Below are 10,079 nucleotides of genomic sequence, written 5' to 3'. Positions count from 1 at the left end.
ATGGACTTTCACCAAACGTGAAGTAAAATAAAAATATATTGATATGTTTTATGTCAATGAGATCATAATATATCTGCATTTAGTTTGACCTTAAACTCTGAATTTAAGGAGAGATAGATAACACACAAACTGGTTTCGAAAATATCGATTACACAGTGCCAAAATAATGAAATTATGAGTAGTAAGATATAGCAACTGAATTATGAGTAGTAAGATATTGCAAACTTATCTTATCTTGGCGTTAGTGTTAGGATTATAAAACATGGAGAGAACTAGATGTGTTTAAAGACACTATTGTTTGATTTTATAAAACATGGAGAGAACTAGATGTGTTTAAAGACACTATTGTTTGATTTTAATACCCGTTGGGAATAATCATCATTGATTTTGTTGAGTTTTGAAATAAATTATATTAGAGAATAATACCATAAATAAAACTATGAATTGTTATAAACATAAAACATGTCAGCCTGGAGTATGCCATAAAACTGCTTCTGCTTGGCTAAGAGCTCGTCTTCCTCCGACGTAAGGAAACAGGTTAATGGCCGAAGACCCAGAGGCATCTGGCATGAGTGGAAGCCTGCTCCCTTACAGACCACCATCGAGTTATTACAGGTGGTGTGGTTTTCCTTGATAACAGTGATGAGTCAAACCTACATTCGTGGATAGCAGCCAGAGATGACTGTCCTCACTGTTGGTTTGACCCCTGAGTTTGATAGGTTTTGCCACCTTTGGATGAAAAAAAATAAACATAAAACATGAAAACCACAAGTCAACTCGACCGAATCAAATTTATCTAAACCACCCTAACATCTAGCTATTTTTTTAATCATTTTAAAATGTAATGCAAAACTTAAAAATATACCGACGGAATGTTGTCTGAAACTTTTTAAAATGTTCTATCTTTTTTAATCATTTTAGAATGTAATGCAAAACTTAGAAATGTACTGAATGCTGTCTGAAACTTTTTAAAATGTTCAAAACGAAATCTCGGTGCATCAAATTTGCATCAGAAGAGATCTAATGTTTTTATAGATATAAAAAAGCTAAAACTATTGTAGCATTAAATGGAAAACAGAAGAACATCACCAACACTCCAAGGCCATGTCATTCAATTTCTTGATATCAAATACGTTAACCTGAGATGTATCTGTGTTATTCATGGGACTAACTAATATTTTAACTTCAATGTTTTTCGACCGACTTTTTTCTCTGATTCAAAAGTACAAAAAATATTTAACCTCTATTAACATTCGATTTACATACATTATATTCACTAAAATAACAAATAGTGATATGCTCAAACTCAGAATTTAGAAAAGTAAAAAACTCATGGAGCGGACAGTTGTGGAACTGTACCAGTTAGCTGAGTCGAAACATGGCACCAAATGTTGTAATCCCTTATAATTCTGGAAGACAATTCTCTCTCCATGGCCCCTAAAATTTGATCCAAGATACCATTCCCAACCGGGAGAACAATATAATCTGGCATCAAAGAGAAGGGTAATGGAAGATTCGCATCTAACCCCATTGTAACCCACCCTCTGAAGCTGGGAGTCTGCTCACTTTCTAAAACCAAAGATGACTCCCTGTGTACAAGAAGCTCTCCTTGCAAATTAAATTGGAAATCGAATCCATTATTCTGACCTGGAAGAACTTTTATATCTAAAATCAATCTATTGGATGCTAATTGGAGGGAGTTGTTTGTGTGTAAAACCCTGCAACGCAGATTTTTCACAGAAATAGCTTACAATAATTCCAAATTTGAAAAGAACCCCATGTAGATATTACATTTGGTCGCTTTCAAAAGATGAAAAAACAAAGAAATTGAAACTGGGTGATGTTTAAGAAGCTTTTAAACATGAATGAACTCACTTGACATCACAGAAGGGGATGGCCGTAACAATGATGTTAAAATTGGCAACCAAGGCAAAAATTCATGTGGGTCATCTTATTCATGGTTGATAATATTTTTATTAGATTCCTCTCGTCGAGAGGTGTAGGATTGATATAAAGATCATCCGATTCCGATAAGTATTCATGGAGATATGAATTTATTTTGATTATGGAATTATTATCAAGCCGACCTACAACTCATGTAGGCTCAGAAGCCCAACAGTCACATCTATTCACCCACCAACATTGTGTATAAATATAAGAGGAATTTTCCTCATTTGGACTCACTCATCTCATCACATCTCTCTCTCTTTACTGCGCAGATATGAGTCTCTTCTCTACTGCGCTGAAATGGGTCTCTCTCTCTCACACATGTGAAGCCGAAAGCTGTTGAATTGAAGCTGCAACTGCAGAAGTAAATATTGACTTGCGTGGCCTAGAAGATCTCCTCTTTGGAACTGCACTATAGGTTCATCTGAACCTCCTCTGAAAGCCGCAACTTTTGGTGGTGGAATGAAGTCAATCCGACGAACGGTTTGCAAGATATCGACTGCCCTAGTTTGAAGCCGGAAACTGCTGAAACTGAAGCTGCAACTGCAGAATTAAAGATTGACTTGCGTGGCCTAGAAGATATCCTCTTTGGAACTGCACTGTAGGTTCATCTGAACCTCCTCTGGAAGCTGAAACTTTTGGTGGTGGAATGAAGTCAATCCGACGGTCGGTTTGTGAGATATGGTCTGCCCTAGTTTGATAATGAAGCCGCTAATGCTGATGCTACTGATCTAGGGTTTGCTACTGCTGATATGAATCAGATTTATTGTACTATTTCTCTCTGCTAAATTATTGAATATAAAAGAAGATTTGATCAAAGGGTTTCCCCACACATTGTGGGGTTTGTCCCTGGCTAGCCACCACATCTTGTGTCTCTTGTCTTGGCTTGTTTTCTGTCGATCATTTAATGTTCTATCTGCACTTTACTTTATGTACATGTGATTGCTAATCGGTGGAATATAATAAGAAAAAGAAGTAAATTGTTATAAGCATATAACATACCATAACTTAACATGGTATCAGAGCTGAGGTGAAGACAAAGCCCAAGCAAGAGCACGAGCAATCATTGAAGAGAAGATTGGCAAGGCTATCCTAAAAGAACTATGGGGTCCTCAACACTCTTTCTTGCCGAAGACAAGCTCCGTGAGAAAGCTGACTATCACGGATGGAAGATGTCTATCGATCTAACCCTTGAAGATCAAGGAGTGCTGGACCATGTAAGAGGCAATATTGTTGAGCCTTCATCAAATGCATCTGTTGCTGCCCAGAACAAATGGAAAAATGGAGAAGTCAAAACAATAGAAGATCATCCGAGGCTCTATTGACAAGCACTTGGTGGCCTACATCTCTGAACTGGACACCTCCAAGGAAATCTACGATAGACTGGTGAGTTTATTTAAGGTTCATAATGCAAATCAAGTTTTGTTTCTTAGAAATAAGTTGAGGGTAAGCATTAAGGGTAAAGATGAAAGTATGCAAGCATACTTCTTAAGAATCACCGAGATTAAGAACGATCTCCTATCTATTGGGGAAACTATTACTGACAGAGAAATGGCACTCACAACTCTTGGAGGATTACCATCTGAATGGTATGTGTTCAGGACTACTCTTTTGAACTATAATGTAATTCCTGGTTTTGAGGAATTAATGGCTAGATGCATTCAAGAAGAAACAAGGGAAGAAGTGCAAGAAATGCCCTTGCCTAAAGGTCCTCCTACTGCCTTTTCTTCTCATGCAAAGAAAAGAAATACTTCCGTGACTAAATCAAAAGGAAAGGTTGGACCTAAGGCTAGAAGAAAACGACGATGTTACATTTGCGATAAAGCAAGTCACTATGTATGAAATCATGAGCATCATGATTAATGAGATCATGGACATAAAGGGAAACATGAGATCATGGACATATAGGATAGCATGATGATGATGCACACTAGTTTGAGCAGCATTATGATGGATAAAATCATGGACATGGGCAGCATGATGATAATCATGATTAGAGAAGCATGGTACAATATGCAGTGGTGCAACTCGAAATCCCTCTGATGGCAATCAAAGGAATGACAAATTCAACAGCAAAGGTAAGAGGAGAGCTGGGAATCAAGGAAGAGGACAAGCATTCAAGAAGGCTAGAAATTCTAGGATGTATTAAATGCACCTGACCTCAAAAGGAACCTAGTGTCCATCTTGGCAATGGAAGACAAAGGCTACAAGGTAACCTTCAGCAATGGCAAGGTATGTATATGGAAAAATAATGTTAAATATGCCTTTACTCTTGGGTTTAGTGTTGATTCATTATATCAGGTCGATGGAAGTTCGCTAGGTGTCATGTCTTGTGACACAACTCTTCAGTCCGAACTTTGACATCAGAGGTTTTCCAACCTTCATTACAAAGCTCTACTTGGTGTAAAACAAATGGTGACAGGGATGCCCGAATTCCAAGTAGAGAAAGAAGGTGTATGTCCGGGATGTGCCGAAGGAAAGCTCAAAAGGGGACCATTCCCCTCAAGCCAAAGCAAGACCTTCGATATATTACAGTTGGTTCACTCAGGCATATCTGAGGCTGGCATTAAGAGGGAGACTACTACACCACATACTCCTGAGAAAAATGGGGTGGCAGGAAGGAAGAACCATACGATTATGGAAGCTGTCCGAGCCATGCTACATGATCAAAGACTTCCAAAGTTTCTATGGGCTGAAACTACAATCACCGCCCTATATGTACAAAATCGATGCCCTCATCAAGCATTGGGTTCCTAAACTCCTGAAGAAATGTTCACCACCGGTCAAAGCGAAGTCGTGATTAGTCATGATGTCACCTTTGACGAAGATATGGCTCTCAGCAAGGTGATCAATCTTCCGATTTTGAGGAGCTCTCAAGAAGCCGACACCAGGGAACCGAAAGAAAAGGATGATGAATCAATGCCTGATGTAGAAGAACCCATGGATCCGATTGATCCACATCCACATGAGCCTTCCTCTTCTAGGAAGAGGCCTTCATGGCTTAGGGGGATACTTGATGATGCTGAAGGATATGCTGCACCCTGAGGAACCTTCCATCAAAGTAAGAAACTTAACAGGTATCAGGGATACCTGACCATCTTGAGCACGATCATACAAAATGAACCCTCATAATTCTTAGATGTCATCAAGCATTAACTATGGAAGGATGCTATGACCATAGAATATGAGTCTATTATGGAGAATGATGTCTGGGAAGTAGTTCCCAGACCCTGGACAAGACAATTGTTACTTCAAAATGGCTTTACAAGATAAAGCATGCAACAAATGGAAGTATGGAAAAGTATAAGGTTCATTTTGTTGCTCGTGGTTTATCCCAGAAGGGAGGTATAGACTATGATATTTGCACCTATTGCCTGATATACGACCATCCGCTTGATCATAGCCCTTGTGGCTTCACAAGGATGGAACCTACATCAGATGGATGTTAAGATCGCATTCTTGCATGGTTCTATCAAAGAAGAGGTCTATGTGGAGCAACCTGAAGGATTTGAGATTTATGATTGAAAATATCATGTATGCAGGTTGAAGAAGGCTCTCTATGGGCTGAAGCAAGCACCCCGAGCATGGTATGAAAGGATCGATAGCTACTTGATGAAGGTGGGATTCATTAGGAGTGAAGCTAATCCTAACCTTTACTTTAAGGTTGAAGATGACAAGCCTCTCATATTGGTGTTGTATGTGAACGACCTCTTTCTAACAGGTGCAAACCCTCTCATTCACAAATGTAAGAGGGAGATGGCTTCTGAATTTGAAATGAAGGACCAAGGACTTGAAGTGTGGCAGAAGCAAAGGGAAATTTTCTTATCTCAAGGAAAATATGTGGTAAATATATTGGAAAGATTCGGTATGATGGACTGCAAGCCTATGACTACCTTGAGGATCTTAACTTTTAGAAGTTATATGGTAGTGATGTCGGACCAGACTTGGGAAATGCATCTGAGTTTCAAAAACTCATTCGCATTGATGTTCTTGGTGAACCTCCATCCGAACATATGTTTTGCAGTTAGCATTGTGAGCTCATATTTGGTTGAGCCTCACTGGATTGATGCCAAGAATCTTCTGAGATGTCTTCAGGACACAATCTCTCATGGATTAAGATACACTGCCAGAGATGTGAGACTACTTGGATATACTGATGTTGATTGGGCAGGAAGTGTGGTGGATCGTAAGAGCACTTCCGGGCACTATTTCACCTTGGGATATGCTTCGATATCCTGGATGAGCAGGAAGCAGAAGTCGGTGGCTTTGAGCACCACCGAAGCGAGATATATTGTTGTTAGCATAACCTCATGTGAGGTAGTCTGGTTGCGAAAGCTCTTCAGTGAGCTGTTTGGATTTACATTGGATACCACTGTGATTCTTTGTAACAACCAGAGGTGGGATTCGATTATTGAGGAATCTCGTATTCGTCAATTGCTCCAGCAGATAGACATCATCTAGGATATGGTAAGTCGATGAGCAAGGAAGCTCCATCACATTACGATGATGTACATGTTGATACACCTTGTCAAAGCCCTGAGGAAAGATCTAATCTATGATTTTCCCAAATGACTTGGAGTCAGCAAGAAACCTTTGTACAAGGGTCCTGCATGTTGCATACATTGAGCTCTGGGAGCTTTGAGGGCTTGCGGTTCCTACTGGAGCAACATATGACCAAGGGTGACTCACCCTCCCCTGGTGGTGCACACTGGAACAAGATGATTCGCTCTCTTGTGGGACAAAATGATTCGCTCTCTTGTGGAACAGGATGATTCGCTCTCCTGTGTAGCAGGATTGATGTGTTCTCCTGTGAGGCCTGGATTGATGTGTTCTCCATGGCAATTGTAGCAGGATTGATGTGTTCTCCTGTGAGGCCTGGATTGATGTGTTCTCCATGGCAATTGTAGCAGGATTGATGTGTTCTCCTGTGAGGCCTGGATTGATGTGTTCTCCATGGCAATTGTAGCAGGATTGATGTGTTCTCTTGTGAGGACATGATTGATTAGTTCTCCTGTCGAGGCATCCTACCCATGCAGTCTGAGACTCATGGGAAGCACCTCTCATCTGATCAATGAGCAGGGAAATGAAGTTAGGGACCATAGTAGTATCGATGGACGCATCGTTGTAACTATCGTACTCCCTACGCTAGGATGACCTCCATTGATCTGGGATCAATGATACTAGTCAGGGACTAGTGGTAGGAGTTGTACCATACTATGACGCTGACTTCGGGTCAGTTGAGACTGGTATGGGATCAGTGGTACATACTCTGAGACTGACTTTGAGTCAGTGGAGGATGATATTGGTCTGGGACCATTGGAGTTGTACTCACTATGACGCTGACTTTGAGTTGGTTGAGACTGGTCTGGGACCAGTGGTACATACTCTGAGACTGACTTTGAGTCAGTATGATACATCCTCGATCATTTATTCTTCTTCATAATTCGGAAAAAAACAGAGTAGAACAGAACAATGCAAGAGCAAAGCAGGACAGAGCAAAACAGTACAGATCAGTGCAGGGTAGATCAAGGCAAAGCAAAATAGGCAGAATAGAGCAGAGCAGGGCAAGGGTTAGGCTGTACAGGGCAGTGCATTTGATGGATGAATAGTAACGACCGATAGACAGATTGCAGATGAAGTTCTCCATGGTTGAGAGGGAGTGTTAAAATTGGAAACCAAGGCAAAACTTCATGTGGGTCATCTTATTCATGGCTGATAATATTTTTATTAGATTCCTCTCGTCGAGAGGTGTAGGATTGATATAAATATCATCCGATTCCGATAAGTATTCATGGAGATATGAATTTATTTTGATTATGGAATTATTATCAAGCCGACCTACAACTCATGTAGGCTCAGAAGCCCAACAGTCGCATCTATTCACCCACCAATGTTGTGTATAAATATAAGAGGACTTTTCCTCATTTGGACTCACTCATCTCATCACATCTCTCTCTCTCTCTCTACTGCGCAGATATGAGTCTCTTCTCTACTGCGCTGAAATGGGTCTCTCTCTCTCTCACACATGTGAAGCTGGAAGCTGTTGAATTGAAGCTGCAACTGCAGAAGTAAATATTGACTTGCGTGGCCTAGAAGATCTCCTCTTTGGAACTGCGTTGTAGGTTCATCTGAACCTCCTCTGAAAGCCGCAAATTTTGGTGGTGGAATGAAGTCAATCCGACGAACGGTTTGCAAGATATCGACTGCCCTAGTTTGAAGCCGGAAACTGCTGAAACTGAAGCTGCAACTGCAGAATTAAAGATTGACTTGCGTAGCCTAGAAGATCTCCTCTTTGGAACTGCTTTGTAGGTTCATCTGAACCTCCTCTGGAAGCCGAAACGTTTGGTGGTGGAATGAAGTCAATCCGATGGTCGGTTTGTGAGATATGGTCTGCCCTAGTTTGATAATGAAGCCGCTAATGCTGATGCTACTGATCTAGGGTTTGCTACTGCTGATATGAATCAGATTTATTGTACTATTTCTCTTTGCTGAATTATTGAAGATAAAAAAATATTTGATCAAAGGGTTTCCCCACACATTGTGGGGTTTGTCCCTGGCTAGCCGCCACATCTTGTGTCTCTTGTCTTGGCTTGTTTTCTGTCGATCATTTAATGTTCTATCTGCACTTTAATTTATGTACATGTGATTTCTAATCGGTGGAATATAATAAGAAAAAGAAGTAAACTGTTATAAGCATAGAACATACCATAACTTAACAGGTGAAGAATGTGATAGGCCTCAAATGAGCTCGCCAGAGATTGTCACCCAAATAGTTAACCCTCGAAGAATCTGGAAATGTAATCTTCACTATCCTCTCTGTTTCTTTTATATAATCTTCTCCTTTCCTAGCTCCTTGTCTGAACCGAACATCCATCCTTCTCTTTGCTTGAAACTATACCAATTGAGCTCTCACAATGCTGCTGCTTTTTTGGGGATTTCTTCTCATCTTCATCTTCTTAACACTGATATAAGATGGTACAGTCCAGGCATTCTGCATATTGGAATTCATGTTTATCTTATCAGGACTGAGGGCGGTCATGGCAGGCGGAGATGCCATTTGATGAAATCTACTAGAGCCCTTGTGTGAACCTTCTGTGAACTATTGGCTGCTTGAAAAGTATTTTTATGTCGATCTAAAAATTACGGCTAACTTTTAGCGTTCTTTAAATGTATTGTAAGGGCATCCATTACAACTCACATGTTCTTGTTATCGTTGGATGTGTAACTACAATAAACATTACAAGTAAATCCAGGGAAGAAGAACAGTGCTGGCCAAAAGCCACGAAATAAGAATAGCAACAACAACGGACAGAGAAAAAGCAGTAAAAATATCTTCAATAGTGACATAAAAGAATGGGAAAAAGCAGTAAGGCAACCGAACGATATTTGGAAAAAGCAATCATACTTCAAATCAACCATTGAAAGTGTCTCACCTGATCCAACAAAGCAGGTTAAAAGTGTTGAAGATTGTTGATGCATAGGAAGGCCTATCGGCCTAACTAAAAAGAGTGATAAAAAAGAAATAAAAAAACAACAATTAAACAAGAATAATTCACTTTTTAAAAAATATGCCAAGTGCAATAACATACTACAACATTAAATTTAAATCATATTAAAATAACAATTAAAACAAAGTACTTATACATAATTATAACACTTTGTCAAATATTTTACTAGTATCTTCGCCCGTAGGTTTTTTCTTTTATATTATCGTATCAAAAACTCAATAATTTGTTTACCCATATCTTTATTCACACTTTCATTGTTTAATAACCTTGACTTAATTGTAAAATCCCACCTCATATCTTTTACGCTAAACATTATTACTAAATTTTCCAGCCACCTATCATCCATACCTAATTTTGATTCTCAACTTAAATGTATCACCAAAATTAAACCCCAACATCTTCCTCTTTCTTCGTTATTAAAATCACCATTCTTAATCTCAATTTTAAAAATAATATCTAATACCCAACCAACATGTTTCGAAATAAAACCGACAAGCCACCCTATGAGGACTCTATCATACTACACAAAAATCTGGTGCATATAATATGAAATGGAAACAAGGAATTTAATAAACCCACGGGATCAATCCACAGACAAGTTATCTATTTCAATCAAAATCCACG

The 10,079-nt window shown here is 39.4% G+C and overlaps 1 pseudogene; it reads right to left on the bottom strand.

The window, feature by feature from the left end:
• Positions 1 to 1,304: 1,304 nt before the first annotated feature.
• On the bottom strand, positions 1,305 to 9,004 carry LOC149201596 (uncharacterized; annotated as a pseudogene).
• Positions 9,005 to 10,079: the final 1,075 nt, after the last annotated feature.

This window comes from Pinus tabuliformis, chromosome 2_1 (genome assembly GCF_031772625.1).
Source record: "Pinus tabuliformis cultivar Carrire ecotype Pingquan chromosome 2_1, CPIR1, whole genome shotgun sequence".
NCBI lineage: Eukaryota > Viridiplantae > Streptophyta > Pinopsida > Pinales > Pinaceae > Pinus > Pinus tabuliformis.
This window is presented reverse-complemented; position numbering and strand designations above follow the sequence as displayed.